The 16,552-nt window shown below is 36.9% G+C and overlaps 1 protein-coding gene and 1 non-coding gene across 2 annotated transcripts in view; both read left to right on the top strand.

Moving 5' to 3' along the window:
- The window catches only part of ERBB4 (erb-b2 receptor tyrosine kinase 4), a 770,675-nt gene that overhangs the window by 274,997 nt on the left and 479,126 nt on the right, over positions 1-16,552 (top strand). The gene's annotated exons all lie outside the window — the stretch shown is intronic.
- Positions 6,131-6,202, top strand: TRNAC-ACA (transfer RNA cysteine (anticodon ACA)). Its single transcript has one exon. It is a non-coding gene; the product is annotated as a tRNA-Cys (tRNA).

Genomic DNA, 16,552 nt, shown 5'->3' with positions numbered 1-16,552 from the left:
CCTGGACTGGCGATTCATTTCTTATATGATATTATACATGTTTCAATGCCATTCTCCCAAATCATCCCACCCTCTCCCTCTCCCACAGAGTCCAAAAGACTGTTCCATACATCTGTGTCTCTTTTGCTGTCTCGCATACAGGGTTATCGTCACCATCTTTCTAAATTCCATATATATGTGTTAGTATACTGTATTGGTGTTTTTCTTTCTGGCTTACTTCACTCTGTATAATAGGCTCCAGTTTCTTCCACCTCATTAGAACTGACTCAAATGTATTCTTTTTAATGGCTGAGTAATACTCCATTGTGTATATGTACCATAGCTTTCTTATCCATTCATCTGCTGATGGACATCTAGGTTGTTTCCATGTCTTGGCTATTATAAACAGTGCTGCGATGAACATCCCAGGGATGGAGGAGCCTGGTGGGCTGCAGTCTATGGGGTCACACAGAGTCAGACACAACTGCAGCAACTTAGCATGCATGCATACATGCATATATTGTCTAGTACATTTCAAAAAGTTTTGTAAATGTGCCCAACACAATGCATGTGTTGCCACACCCTGGCCAGAATTGCAATAACAGCCATTTGAGCACTTAGTAACATAGAACATAAAAAATAGCATATCTTAAATTTGTAAATAATCATCACAAATTCCTGCTAAGTCGCTTCAGTCATGTCCAACTCTGTGCGACCCCATAGACAGCAGCCCACCAGGCTCCTGCGTCCCTGGGATTCTCCACGTAAGAACACTGGAGTGGGTTGCCATTTCCTTCTCTAATGCATGAAAGTGAAAAGTGAAAGTGAAGTTGCTCAGTCGTGTGCGACTCTTAGCGACCCCATGGACTGCAGCCCACCAGGCTGCTCCATCCATGGGATTTTCCAGGCAAGAGTACTGGAATGGAGTGCCATTGCCTTCTTGGAGATTGCTTTCACTGAAAACTTCTTTTTTTATGTCTTTGTCTTTTTGATATTTATTGTTCTGTAAAGTACTTTTTATTCATTTTAAAACACCTTAAGATTATTAATCTCCTATAAATTGTATCATAATTTGCAAATATTTTTCTTGCTTTGAATATAGCTTCATTTTGCTGTTTTTTATTCACACAGAAATTTCTGACATTAAGTAGTAATTTTTGTGAGTCATTTTGCATCTGGCTACAGAGGCTTAAAAATGGAGATAAGAGTGCAGAATTTTGAGCCAGAAAGCTTGAATTAACATATTAGCCCCACTATGACTTAATATCTCTGTGCCTAAAGTCTGTACCTCTCAGTAATAGTTTCTTTCTCCTAGAGGATTAGTGTGCACACATAAATCAACAGAAGTAAAAGTATTTAAGAGGGTGTCTGTCATAATTAAGTACTCAAATAATGTTAGTTTTTATTATTATTTATATAAATATATATGTTCCCTTAATTTATTAGTTAAAGCATTCAGAACAATGGGAAATGCTTAAAATGAGAGTGGTGATTATTTTTTGTTACTGTCACTAATAGAAATGGTCTTTAAATTCTAAAAGCTTTGAATATGTTGAAATGATGGATGATTTTAATTTTGCTTCTGAAAAAGTCATTTGTTTTAATTACTACAGTAAAGCCTATGCTCTTCATAAATTTAGTAAATTAAGAAAATTATAACACAAAATAAATATCATAAGCCCCAAATAATGAAAATTTACATTTTGGTGGGTATCTTCAGGTCTTCATTTCCTACACAAATTGGTATTTTACATAAAAAATACAGAATCAGATTTTGCATTCTCTTTTGTAACTGATTATTTAATAATACCAATATTATTATGCCTGGTACCATAGCAATATTTCTGAATGAGAACAAGAAATTTCAGTGGAAGAGGGATCATGATCAGAAATGTTCTTAGGAAAATGTCAACAATATGTTTGAATGATGGATTATAATGAGAAAGATTTGATAGGAAAAAAGCTTATACAGCAAGTTTATCAATTTACATTAGGCTTTTACTAGTCATCAAAAAAAGTCCATAAATTAACTGTGGTTTAACTACAATAAATATATATTTCTCCTTCAAGTAAAAGAAATCTGGAGGTAATTATTTTAGAGCTGAGATGGCTTTCTGAACTTTATGATCCCACAATTCTATCTTGTTCCTATTTCATCCTGAGCATATGAATATGTGAATATATGAATTTGCCATAGTCCAATATGGCTGCTTGAGCTCCAGCTATTGTGTCATGGTTCTAGCCAACAGGAGAGAGGCACAAGAACAAAGAATAAAAAGAGCATATACCCTTCTTTATATGTACTCTTCCTAAAAGTTGTATACCTACATCCACCTATATCCTATCGTCCAAAGTTATTTGTCATGACCACATTTAGCTAAAGGGAGTTAAATGTGAAAAATGGGGATTCCGTAATTAATGAAGAAAGAACAAATTCTGAATTTTGGTCTCAGTAGGCTTTTCAGTAGTTAAGATTTGGAATAAATGAAACTTGAACTGGAACAGTAAAAGCAGAAAGAGGGAAATGGATACACATGCCTATCAAAATATATTTTTTTCTTAAACTTCAATATTTGCTCTTGGCACCATAGAAAAACATTTTAAAAACTGAGTTAATTCATGCACAGGCAAGTGCATTGGTGTTACCTCTAAAGCTAGAAAAGTGAAAGTGGGAGTGTAGTCCTTCACTCACATCCCACTCTGCGACCCCTGGATGGTAGCCCACCAGACTCTGTCCTGTTAATTGTCTAGGCAAGAAGACTGGAGTGGGTAGCCATTCCCTTCTTCAGGGGATTTCTTCAGCCCAGAGATAAAATCCGGGTCTCCTGCATTTCAAGCAGATTTTTTACTGTCTGACCCACCAGGAAAACCTATCTAAAGATTAATGCTGTTTATAAATGTATAAATGTGTATATGCAAAGTATTTCCATCACTTACAGAAGGTCCACTCATGTCTCTTCCCATTCAATAACTACTTCCATAGAATCTACTATGTAATTTATGTTAATATAGATATACATTGCCTGTTCTTAAGCTTTATATAAACACTATTCACAATATGCACACTTTTGTGATGGGTTTCTTTCTCTGAGCACACTGACTCAGAAATTTACCCAAAAAAGTAACATATTGATGAGGGAAAATAGCTGTTAACTGAAAAGAATAAATTTTACATATTTTATGTAATCTTAGATTTTCAAGTGAACAGGTCTCCAACATACATGTACATATGAAAAAAAAAATGGTGAAAGTATGCTTCATTTTTCTCTTTTACCTCAGTTCAGTTCCGTTGCTCAGTCATGTCCGACTATTTGCAACCCCATGAACTGCAGAATGCCAGGCTTCCCTGTCCATCACCAATCCCCAGAGCTTGCTCAAACTTATGTCCATTGAGTCGGTGACGCCATCCAACTATCTCATCTTCTGTCATCACCTTCTCCTCCTGCCTTCAATCTTTCCCACCATCAGGGTCTTTTCTAAGGAGTCAGCTCTTCGCATCAGATGGCCAAAGTAAGGAGTTTCAGCTTCAACATCAGTCCTTTCAATGAACATCCAGGACTGATTTCCTTTAGGATTGACTGTCTTGATCTCTTTGCAGTCCAAGGGATTCTGAAGAGTTTTCTCCAACACCATAATTCAAAAACATGAATACTTCGTTGCTCAATTTTCTTTATAGTCCAACTCTCACATCCACACATGACTACTGGAAAAACTGTAGCTTAGACAGACCTTTGTCGGCAAAGTAGTATCTCTGCTTTTTAATATGCTTTCTAGGTTGGTTATAACTTTTCTTCTAAGGAGAAAGTGTGTCTTAAATTCATGGTTGCAGTCACCATCTGCAGTGATTTTGGAACCCAAGAAAATAAAGTCTGTCCCTGTTTCCATTGTTTCCCCATCTATTTGCCATGCAGTAATGGGCTTTTGAACTGTGGTGTTGGAGAAGACTCTTGAGAGTCCCTTGGACTGCAGGGAGATCCAACCAGTCCATTCTGAAGGAGATCAACCTGGGATTTCTTGGAAGGAATGATGCTAAAGCTGAAGCTCCAGTACTTTGGCCACCTCATGCGAAGAGCTGACTCATTGGAAAAGACTCTGATGCTGGGAGGGATTGGGGGCAGGAGGAGGAGGGGACGACTGATGATGAGATGGCTGGATGGCATCATGGACTCGATGGACGTGAGTCTGAGTGAACTCCTGGAGATGGTGATGGACAGGGAGGCCTGGCATGCTGCGATTCATGGGGTCGCAAAGAGTCGGACACGACTGAGTGACTGAACTGAACTGAATGGGACTGGATGCCATGATGTTAGTTTTTTAAATGCTGAGTTTTAAGCCAACTTTTTCACCCTCCTCTTTTTCTTTTTTTCCACTCTCTTCTTTCACTTTCATCAAGAACCTCTTTAGTTCTTCTTCGCTTTCTGCCATAACAGTGGTGTCATCTGCATATCTGAGGTTATTGATATTTCTCCTAGTAGTCTCGAGTGCAGCTTGTGCTTCCTCCAGCCTGGCATTTTGGATGATGTAATCTAAAATGACAATATACATCCTTAACACACTCTTTTCCCAATTTGGAACCAGTCCATTGTTAAATGTCCTCTACCCCATCATTCTTTAAATAAATGTGATATGATCAAATGCATGACCATATATGAGATAGGATTAGAGTAAAATTAAGAATTGCTTTAATACCTAAATCCAAACTGTGTACTCATGTATGCAAAAAATTACTCAAAATCAGGAAAACTGGTATTCTTAGAGTAGGTAGGAGATTGGGGAGTCTGAAAAATTGAGTATTTGGGCCAGAATTTAATGCTACAAATTTGTTGACTATATTCCTTGGTCAAAAATCTTATATAGTTCAGGAAACTGAGGAGAAAAGATTGATATTGTGAATGTAAAGTGCTTATGTCTTTGTCCATTTGTGGCTCAGTGGTAAAGAATCCACCTGCAATGCAGGAGACTCAAGAGATGGGGATTTTATCCATGAGTCCAGAGGATCCCCTGGCGAAAGAAACAGCAGCCCACTCCAGTATTCTGGCCTGGAGAATCCCAGGAACAGAGGAGCCTCCATGGGGTCGCAAAAGAGTCAGACATGACTCAGCGACCAACAACAACAAATTTATTTTAGACGTACTTAAGTACTAATTTTGTATGTATAGATGTGAGAGTTGGACTATAAAGAAAGCTGAGCATCGAAGAATTGATGCTTTTGAACTGTGGTTTTGGAGAAGACTCTTGAGAGTCTCTGGGACTGCAAGAATATCCAACCAGTCCATCCTAAAGGAAATCAGAGCTGAATATTCATCGGAAGGACTGATGTTGAAGCTGAAACTCCAATACTTTGGCCACCTGATGTGAAGAGCTGACTCATTTGAAAAGACCCTGATGCTGGGAAAGATAGAAGGCAGGAAGAGAAAGGGATGACAGAGGATGAGATGGTTGGATGGCATCACTGACTCAATGGACATGAGTTTTAATAAACTCCAGGAGCTGGTGATGGACAGGGAGGCCTGGAATGCTGCAGTTCATGGGGTCACAAAGAGTCGGACACAGCTGAGTGACTAAACTGAACTGAACTGAAGTACTAATTCATTTTTCCTCAAAATTTCTCGTTATCATTCTAAAAGGGCAAACAAAGGAAAATATCTAAGTGGGAAATGTATGAGAAATAATTAAAATTACCAAGAAAACAGATAAAGCTAAAGACCCTTTGTAATCATCAAAGCATCAGATTGTTCAGTTCTTTAAATCAAAGCAAATACTCAGCACTCTTAAAATTTCTAGGTAATTAAATGGGTTCTGTAATTTGGCTACTTTGACTATAATCTTGCTGATATGGACAGTATTTTATTAATGAAACCTCAAGGGGGATTTGCGGTAGCTTGAAAATTAATGAAATATTAATAACCAACAACTGAAGAAATGCAGATATGTCTGCTGTGGAAAAAAACGTGACCTGCATGCTCCTTACCTTAAAAGTATTTTATTTTTTTTTTTATTTGTGTTTGCATTTTAAGCATAATAATGTATGCTGTAACTTGAAGAGTGGGCATTTCACTAGAAATATAGTGTACATATTATGTGATCTTTGGCAAACCTTTGTGCAGAATAACATTTGGTAATTTGACTTGTTTGGGGGTGAAAAGGGACTTCCTGGGTGGCTCAGATGGTAAAGCATCTGCCTACAATGCAGGAGACCCGGGTTCGATCCCTGGGTCAGGAAGATCCTCTGGGGAAGGAAATGGCAACCCACTCCAACACTCTTGCCTGGGAAATCTCATGAACGGAGAAGCATGGTAGGTCACAGTCCATGGGGTCGCAAAGATTTGAACACAACTGAGCAGCTTCACTTGGGGGTTAAAATTAATTTTTTGCAATAAAAGAGTTGTTTATATTTTCATATAATGTAATATGTGACATAATCCTCTGACAGGAAACAGCTGAACTTCTTTGACTTCACATGAAAAATAAATACCTCACCTACAGAAGGAGAATGGCTAACCTTCTGAAGATGATTCTCTGTGATACTATACGGTAGGGCATAAAATTACTGAGTAGTAAGGAGTCAAATATTCACTCATAAAAAGGGAAGAATTCTGCCTACCCTAATGCATCATTTTAGTATGGGAAGGATCACTGGTCTCTGAAGGAATTATACAGATATATGTGTTGAGAGTGGTGATACAGTCAAATGCTAAATTTCACCTAGTTTGTGGGAAAAAAATATCAGTTTCACCATATCATTTAAAACTTATTTAAGGGCACAGTGAAATTTGTTTCAGTTCAGTTCAGTCGCTCAGTCGTGTCCGACTCTGCAACCCCATGAATCGCAGCACGCCAGGCCTCCCTGTCCATCACCAACTCCCGGAGTTCACTCAGACTCACGTCCATCGAGTCCATGATGCCATCCAGCCATCTCATCCTCAGTCGTCCCTTTCTCCTGCCCTCAATCCCTCCCAGCATCAGAATCTTTTCCAATGAGTCAACTCTTCACATGAGGTGCCCAAAGTACTGGAGTTTCAGCTTTAGCATCATTCCTTCCAAAGAAATCCCAGGGCTGATCTCCTTCAGAATGGACTGGTTGGATCTCCTTGCAGTCCAAGGGACTCTCAAGAGTCTTCTCCAACACCATAGTTCAAAAGCATCAATTCTTCCGTGTGGTCATGTCCAACTCTTTGCAAAGCCATGGACTATAATTCTCCAGGCCAGAGTACTGGAGTGGGTAGCCTTTCCCTTCTCCAGGGGATCTTCCCAAATCAGGGATCAAACCCAGGTCTCCCACATTGCAGGTGGATTCTTTACCAGCTGAGCCACAAGGAAATCCCAAGAATATTGGAATGGGTAGCCTATCCCTTCTCCAGTGGATCTTTCCAACCCAGGAGTCAAACCAGGGTCTCCTGCATTGCAGGCAGATTATTTACCAACTGAGCTATGAGGGAGGGCATAGTTTTAAGCCATTACATAATCATTCAAATTGGGCAGAACCGAATAGACATTTTACTAGTGAGGAGATGCAGATGGCCAAAAAGCACATGAAAAGATGTTCAACGTCACTAATCATCAAGGAAATGCATATCAAAACCACAATGAAATATCATCTCACACCTGTCAGAATGACTGCCATCAAAAAGAACACAAAAATGGGGCTCCCTTGTCGGTTAAGTAGTTAAGAGTCCAGCTTCCAGTGCAGGGGATGTGATTCATTCCCTGGTCAGGGAACTAAGATCTCACATGCTACAGAGCAACTAAGTCTGTGTGTGACAACTACTGAACCCACACACTCTAGAGCCCATGCTCAACAACAAGACAAGTCTGCCTGCCTCAACAAAGACTTAGCACAGCCAAAATTTAAGAAAAAGAACACTAATAACTAATGTTCTTGAGGAAAACCCTTATTCACTGTTGGCGAGAATGTAAATCAGCACAGTCACTGTGGAAAACAGTATGGACGTTTCTCAAAAAAAAACTGAAAATAGAAGTGTCATATGACCCAGAAATTACATAATCCCACTCCAGGGAATATATCATAAAAAGAAAAAAACCAAAAGCACTCACTCAAAAAAAATACATGTACTCCAATGTTCATAGCAGCATACTTACAATTGCCAAGAAAGGGGAGCAACCTAAATGTCCAGCAAAGACATTTGGTAAAGAAGATATTGTATGAATATGCAGTGTAATACTATTCAACCAGGAAAAAGAACAAAATTTTACCATTTGCATCAGCATAGATGGACTTGGAGGGCATTATGCTAAGTTAGATAAGTCAGAAAAAGACAAATACCCTATGATATCACTTATATGTGAAATCTAAAATATACAACAAACTGGTGAATATTACAGAAAAGAATCAGACTTACAGATACAAAAAAGAAACTGGGAGTTACTAGTGGCAGGAAAGTGGCATTATAGAGGTAGGAAGGTGGGAGTACAAACTATTGGATGTAAGACAGGTTCAGGATGTATTGTGAAGCACAGGGAATATAAAGTAACCTTTAATACTGTTTAAGAATTAAAAAATAGGGAAACTGTAGAAAATAAATGAATTATTTCCAACTTATTTGGGGTAATTTGTGTGTATGTGTTGGGGGGCAGAATTACCATATAGAATTAACCTTTTATATTGACCTGCTATTTAACATACATGACTTAGCATGAATCTGAATTTATTTGTCACTAAGAATTGAGGAAAATAACTTTTATGTTTGTTTGAGAATATATTTTTTCTACTAGCAGTTGAGAATTTTTATACTTCTGTCTCAGAGTATTTTAACACAGACCCCAATTTTTAGAACAATTATTGTTACCAAGAAAGATTGAAGAGAAAATCCCTTGAATAAAAGACAACAACAACAGCAAAAAAAACCCCGATATTTGCATACACCTATGCAGAGCCATACATTGGTACACATATTATTCTATTATTAGTCTCACTGCAAAATAATTCATTTTCTGTGTGTACATTATATCCATCTGTGACCTTGAATGCTGTAATTTGTGATGTGGAAGTGTCCTAACCAAACATGCATTAGTTATAGCAAGATCAAATACAAAGACTTTACAGAAGCACTAATGATGAGAGAAGTTTTATCCTTTTCATATATAATTTTTTCTTTCATTTGAGGAAATGTTATTTAGCAAGCATGGAATGATATTTTTAGTCTAGAGAGTTAATTAATAATTCATTCGTGAATAATCATTAAAAGCAATTATTAAAATGTATGTCTAACTTCACAAAGCACAACATTAAAATGTGTGCTTATTTCAACTGGCGATTTTTATTCACAGGCCTGCTTCTTGTACTCTCTGCATCTTTTAGTACCTTCCTTACTTAGTACCCTCATTAGTACCTGATTTGTACCTTGTTAGTACCCTTTGGACGTTTCTTCTCTCCTTCTCTCCCTTTCTTTCTGTCCATATATTTGTATTAGAGTGAACACATACAGCCTTATGAATCTGTGTTTACTAAGTTAGTGCTGCCTGTAAGATGCATAAGTAATAGCCATAGCTGTTACTTAAATTTCTAGTAACCGTAATATAATTTACTTAGATAAATTTTAAAAGTTATCTGTAACAGAAAAGTATAACCTTTGCTTATGAATGAAAACACATTAGAAATCTTTTTGCTTAATTTATATTTCCTTTATCCATTTTTGAAATGAGATTCGAAGTGCTCTCCTATACTTAAGCTTGAAATGCCATTTGATACAGACTTAGTACCTGAGAATAGGTATGGCACTCTGCTCTAAAAACTGCACACAGTAGACTCTGAATGACCTATTGCTGAAGTTTTTCCTTTTCGTCAAGGTATTGCTTTTGGAAAAAGCCCTTGGTAAAGGAGCATTGTCAAATTGATTAATCCATTGGCACTGATCAAATTATTTGATTAGCTACCAGAAATGCTGGGCCCAGTGAATAGGAGTTAACTGAAATATTTTTTGATAGCTTAAAAACGTTCTGAACTGACACCTTCTACCTCCTATATTGTGTTTTTCTTCTCTATCCCAATTTTATGCTCCTTGGTAGTCTGCCTTTCCATAATTTTTCCAGCAGAACTTATTTGCTTCTACCTGGTGCTCTTAAATATGCAACTGTGATGATAGCACTAATCACACTATGATGTGATATTTAGAATTATGTTCCCACACAAAGCTGTAAACTCTTTAAAAACAAGTTCACATCTTAAATTTATGTCAGGGGCTAGCACCATGTTTTCTAAATGACAGATACTAATGATTGCTTGCTGTCGAATGAACGAATAATTGAACTATCTTCTAAAGGCACCAGACACTGAGAAATCAACCTAGAGCAGGCACTCTTGATCAAAACCCAGTGTTCTTTATTTCACAAGTCATAAACTTGGTTCTCATTGATATCTCTGAAATTCACAGAAGTGGGCATTGAAAATATTTTTATTTCATTTTGTTTTGGTAAAGCAGCACTTATAATAAAATATTACCTATAAGTTTTAAGGTGCCCCTTTGCATCTTGTATGTTCTGGCTTGGAATTCTATATTTTAATTCTATTTTTTTGTGCTTCATATCTATTTTAATATTTTATATATGTGATTATTATAACACTACAAAAGTGCTAGTGATTTTGAATTGATCTATTAGTAATATCCCTACTGACATTAGATTATTAATTTCATAGTAATTTATTTTCTAAGTCTTTAGAAATATTTCCTTAAATTCAGCAGTAAATCATATAATCTTACTTTCAAAATATAAATATCTCAGTAAAGGGCTTAATTGCAATATAATAGGCCATATCAGTAGTAAAATATCATTTAAGGAGAATGTGAAGAGTTGGGACAATGAATTTCAACGCCAAAATCGCATTAAAAACAATGTTAAAAAAACTTGAAGGCATTTTGTAAACTTAATGTAACTTTAGTGAAAATTTAATTTTTATCTCACTAGTGCTTGAGAAGTAAAAAGAAAAAAATATATATATGTATGTAGTTAATTGACATTCAAAATGAAATATATTAAGACAGTCTATACTGAGTTTTACTCCCTAATCTATGGAATGCCAAATGGAAAACAGTTTTAATTGAAATCTTAGAAATCTTATTAAAATTGTATCAGTTGAGTTCAGTTCAGTCACTTAGTCATGTCCAACTCTTTGCGACCCCATTAACTGCAGCACGCCAGGCCTCCTTGCCCATCACCAATGCCCAGAGTTTACCCAAACCCGTGTCCATTGAGTCTGTGATGCCATCCAACCATCTCATCCTCTGTTGTCCCCTTCTCCTCCTGCCTTCAATCCTTCCCAACATCAGAGACTTTTCAAATGAGTCAGTTCTTCACATCAGGTGGCCAAAGTATTGGAGTTTCAGCTTCAACATCAGTCCTTCCAATGAACACCCAGGACTAATCTCCTTTAGGATGGACTGGATGGATCTCCTTGCAGTCCAAGGGACTCTCAAGAGTCTTCTCCAACACTACAGTTCAAAAACATCAATTCTTCTGCACTCAGCTTTCTTTATAGTCCAACTCTCACATCCACATGTGACCACTGAAAAAACCATAGCCTTGACTAGATGGACCTTTGTTGACAAAGTAATGTCTCTGCTTTTCAATATGCTGTCTAGGTTGGTCCTAACTTTCCTTCCAAGGAGTAAGCGTCTTTTAATTTCATGGCAGCAATCACCATCTGCATTGATCTTGAGGCCCCCAAAAATAAAGTTAGCCACTGTTTCCACTGTTTCCCATCTATTTGCCATGAAGTGATGGGACCAGATGCCATGATTTTCATTTTCTGAATGTTGAGCTTGAAACCAACTTTTTCACTCTCCTCTTTCACTTTCATCAAGAGGCTCTTTAGTTCCTGTTCACTTTCTGCCATAAGGTGGTGTCATCTGCATATCTGAGGTTATTGATATTTCTCTCGCCAATCTTGATTCAAGCTTGTGCTTCATCCAGCCCAGTGTTTCTCATGATGTTCTCTGCCTATAAGTTAAATAAGCAGGGTGACAATATACAGCCTTGATGTACTCCTTTTCCTATTTGGAACCAGTCTGTTGTTCCATGTCCAGTTCTAACTGTTGCTTCCTGACCTGCATACAGATTTCTCAAGAGGCAGGTCAGGTGGTCTGGTATTCCCATCTCTTTCAGAGTTTTCCAGTTTACTGTGATCCACACAGTCAAAGACTTTGGCATAGTCAATAAAGCAGACATAGATGTTTTTCTGGAACTCTCTTGCTTTTTTGATGATCCAGTGAATGTTGACAATTTGATCTCTGGTTCCTCTGCCTTCGTAAAACCAGCTTGAAGATCTGGAAGTTCATGGTTCACATATTCCTGAAGCCTAGCTTGGAGAATTTTGAGCATTACTTTACCAGCATGTGAGATGAGTACAATTGTACGGTAGTTTGAGCATTCTTTGGCATTGCCTTTCTTTGGGATTGGAATGAAAACTGACCTTTTCCAGTCCTGTGGCCACTGCTGAGTTTTCTAAATTTGCTGACATATTGAGTGCAGCAGTTTCACAGCATCATTTTTTAGGATTTGAAATAGCTCAACTGGAATTCTATCCCCTCCACTAGCTTTGTTTGTAGTGATACTTCCAAAGGCCCACTTGACATCATATTCCAGGATGTCTGGCTCTAGGTGAGTGATCACACCATTGTGAATATCTGGGTCGTGAAGATCTTTTTTGTATACTTCTTCTGTGTATTCTTGCCACCTCTTCTTAATATCTTCTGCTTTTGTTAGGTCCATACCATTTCTGTCCTTTATTGAGCCCATCTTTGCATGAAATGTTCTCTTGATATCTCTAATTTTCTTGAAGAGATCTCTAGTCTTTCCTATTCCATTATTTTCCTCTATTTCTTTGCATTGATCACTGAGGAAGGCTTTTCTATCTCTCCTTGTTATTCTTTGGAAATCTGCATTCAAATGGGTATATATTCCCTTTTTCCTTTGCTTTTCACTTCTCTTCTTTTCACATTACCTACACTGTATTATTCTTTTTCCATATCGGACAAAATTAACAAGTGTCTAAAGAAATGTATGTATAAACATGTGGCCATTTTATGCAATGTATATTCTGTGGCAGTTCAGAATACTTGTATTATTCAAATCACTTTGGAGTTTCAGAACATTTGAGCAAAAAATAAAAACCATAGATAATGTTGTTGTTGTTCAGTCACTAAATCATGTCTGACTCTTTGCAACTTCATGGACTGCAGGATGCCAGGCTTCCCTGTCCTTCACTATCTCCCAGAGTTTGCTCAAACTCATGTCCATGGAGTCACTGATGTTGTCTAATCATCTCATCCTCTGCCACCCTTTCTCCTTAGTGTCCCCTGAGAAGCCCCTGATCAGAGTAAACTCCACATTATCAAGGAATTTTACCATGATCGTCCTACTCTAACAATCTCTCGGAAAGCTTGTGCTTATACTTTGACAGTAATATAATATTGTACAGCTCTGACCAAATAATTTAGGAATCTTCACGCATGATTTCTTGGCTTTCTGATACCATATTCAAAGATGTTGAAGCAGGCATTATCTATGTGTCAATAGACTGGGATAAGTTAATTATGTTCATGAAACAGAAAGAAGTCTAATGGAGAATAGTAAACAATAGGAATGTTAGGAGACAGGTCAGAGAGGAGTCCAGGGAGACATCATAAGTACCTTTCATGCGTCACAGTAAAAGTTTGCATTCAATTCTAATTACAAGTGGAATCAATAGCAGGGTTTTAAGTGAGCATACCATTACCGCACATTTTCGAGACTTAGGAGTCTCTTACTTTATTTCAAGAGACCATGATGGAGATGGGAAATAACGCAGACATTTCATAATCTATTTTGGAGATAGAATTGGTACAAACTTGTAGTTGGATTGGGTTATAAATAGAAATGACTTTTTGTTCTTTGGTCTGCATACATGGGTGCATGATAGTGCCATAAACTCATAAAATATTAACTGACATGGGAAAGACTGATGGAAAGGTATACTGGGAATGAATGGTAGTTAGTTGTGCCTAATAGACATCCAAATAGTCAAGAAATAGAGTGGTCTTTGTTCTTTGAGATACCCTTTAAACTCAATCACAAAATCTAATTTTGTGGTTGGTCTAGCATAATGCTTTCTGGTTCCAATATTGCACTTCAGTTATGGCTTATCAAAAAAATTTATGTTTGCTTATAAAGGAGAAAAAATTATTACCAACCTATTTTACCTTTGCAAAGGATCATCGTATGAGTATTTTAAATAGAATACATCCTTTCTTGTCAAGGTACTTCATAAAATATGTTGAGCAATAAGTAAGGAGAAGCCAATCCAAGACAAATTAGTTAAACCCCCCAAAATATACATTCTTTATAGTTATTTAATCTTATGATTAATCCTGAGCAATAATAGAGAAATATTTTTGATGTTTATATTTTTCTTAGGTTTATTTGCAAAAATATTGAAAAGTCTTAAGACATTTTAGTAGACACCAAGAAATGGATTTCCCTGGCAGTTCAGATGGTGAAGAATATGCCTGCAATGGAGGAGTCTTGGGTTTGATCCCTGGGTAGGAAGATCCCCTGGAGAAGGGAATGGAAACCCACTCCAGTATTCTTGCTTGGAGAAATCCATGGACAAAGGAGCCTGGTAGGCTACAGTCCATAGTATCACAAAGGTTCTCAGACACAAATGAGTGACTTTAAAGAAATGGTGGTAAGACATTGGTAAGACATTCTCTGGTAGGCACCATAGAAGGAAGTAAAATGGTGTGCCCATAATAGACCTTTCAAATGCCTTCTACAATGGATTGTCACTAGTATAATTCTGATACATTTTTTATCACTTTATATCAAAGCAGAGATACAAAAGGATTTGCCAAATGTGCATTTTTCCCTTCTATGACTCTTTATAAATGTATTGATGCAACATTTAGACTGGCGGTTCTGTATTCAAAATATAACTTCCCACTGACTGCTTATGAGAAGCTAATCCAACTAAATATAACATGTGCTCAAGTTAGTATTTAGGTGCACAATCATCACCCCCAATAGAACAACCCAAACAAATATCAGGTTTTTAAAATCAGAAATAAGATTATTTTTCTTTCTTGCACTTTCTCTTAATGTTACCACATTTTCTGTTCAGAATCAAATTATGAGTAAAAGCAGTGTCCTTTCAATTTTCTTATCTGTCATATTTGGTAACTTTTCACATTTATCCTTTTCTGTCAGGTTGTATTTATTATAGATTAAGTCATTGAAGTATAATATAAATACAGGAGTACTGCTTTTGTTTTCTAATTGTTTACTTTGATTCTAGTATTGCTCCTCTTTAATTTAAAAGGAACCTTTCACAAATTCCCCAACTTCACTGTATCTGTTTCTTAGCACCTCCTTCTCTATCTCTTTACCTCTCTTCCTCCTCTCTTCTCTCTCTCTTCTCTTTGTCTTTTAACTTCTCCCTCTTCCAATCTATAAATTGGATATTTTAAAGTTTTCTAGTTTAGGTATTTAGTCAATTGTGGCTTAACACTATGATGTAGTGTTAAGAGTGAAGAAGAAACATTGAAAGTATAAGACAAAATATGGGAAAGAAAATTATAGGGTAGAGAGAGATTTAAAATATCGTCAGTGTGTTTAAAGTGAATTTGTTAGATAAATGGTATTATCTAATAGTGAAGAGAGAAAAAAATTAATTATCCAGTCCAGGATGGATTCTCTGTGACACTGATATTAAGGTTTTGCTTTGTGATACTTATCTTAATGTTCTAGTTTGATGTAGTAATGATTAAACACTTCAGTTTAAATATTTTAATTGTGGATCTTTCATTAGCTGTTGCCCCAAAATCTGAAATTACAATTCCTTCAAACTGAAACTTTTCATAACAAAATAAATTGCATTAGAAGTATAAATGTAACATAGAAAATATTTTTAGAGTTCCCATTTATGTTATCGCCCATAAAATTCTAAGGAAAGACATGCTAAATGTGTATGTGTCTGGTACGGAGGGCCTGGGAGGTTGCATGAAAAATAATTTTGATTAAATCAACATATCTAAGTATTATTTAGTGATTTACACATGTGTAGCATTCTGCATTGTTTGGAGGTAATCAAAAGACTACTGTACAAAAAAGATCTTCACGACCCAGATATTCACAATGGTGTGATCACTCACCTAGAGCCAGACATCCTGGAATATGATGTCAAGTGGGCCTTAGGAAGTATCACTACAAACAAACCTAGTGGATGGGGATAGAATTCCAGGTGAGCTATTTCAAATCCTAAAAGATGATGCTGTGAAACTGCTGCACTCAGTATGCCAGCAAATTTGGAAAACTCCGCAGTGGACACAGGACTGGAAAAGGTCAGTTTTCATTCCAATCCCAAAGAAAGGCAATGCCGAAGAATGCTCAACCTACCACACAATTGCACTCATCTCACACGCTCGTAAAGTAATGCTCAAAATTCTCCAAGCTAGGCTTCAGGAATATGTGAACCGTGAACTTCCAGATGTTCAAGCTGGCTTTAAGAAAGGCAAGGGAACCAGAGATCAAATTGCCAACATTCACTGGATCATCAAAAAAGCAAGAGAGTTCCAGAAAAACA

Source organism: Budorcas taxicolor, chromosome 2 (assembly GCF_023091745.1).
Source record: "Budorcas taxicolor isolate Tak-1 chromosome 2, Takin1.1, whole genome shotgun sequence".
Classification (NCBI taxonomy): Eukaryota; Metazoa; Chordata; class Mammalia; order Artiodactyla; family Bovidae; genus Budorcas; species Budorcas taxicolor.
This window is presented reverse-complemented; position numbering and strand designations above follow the sequence as displayed.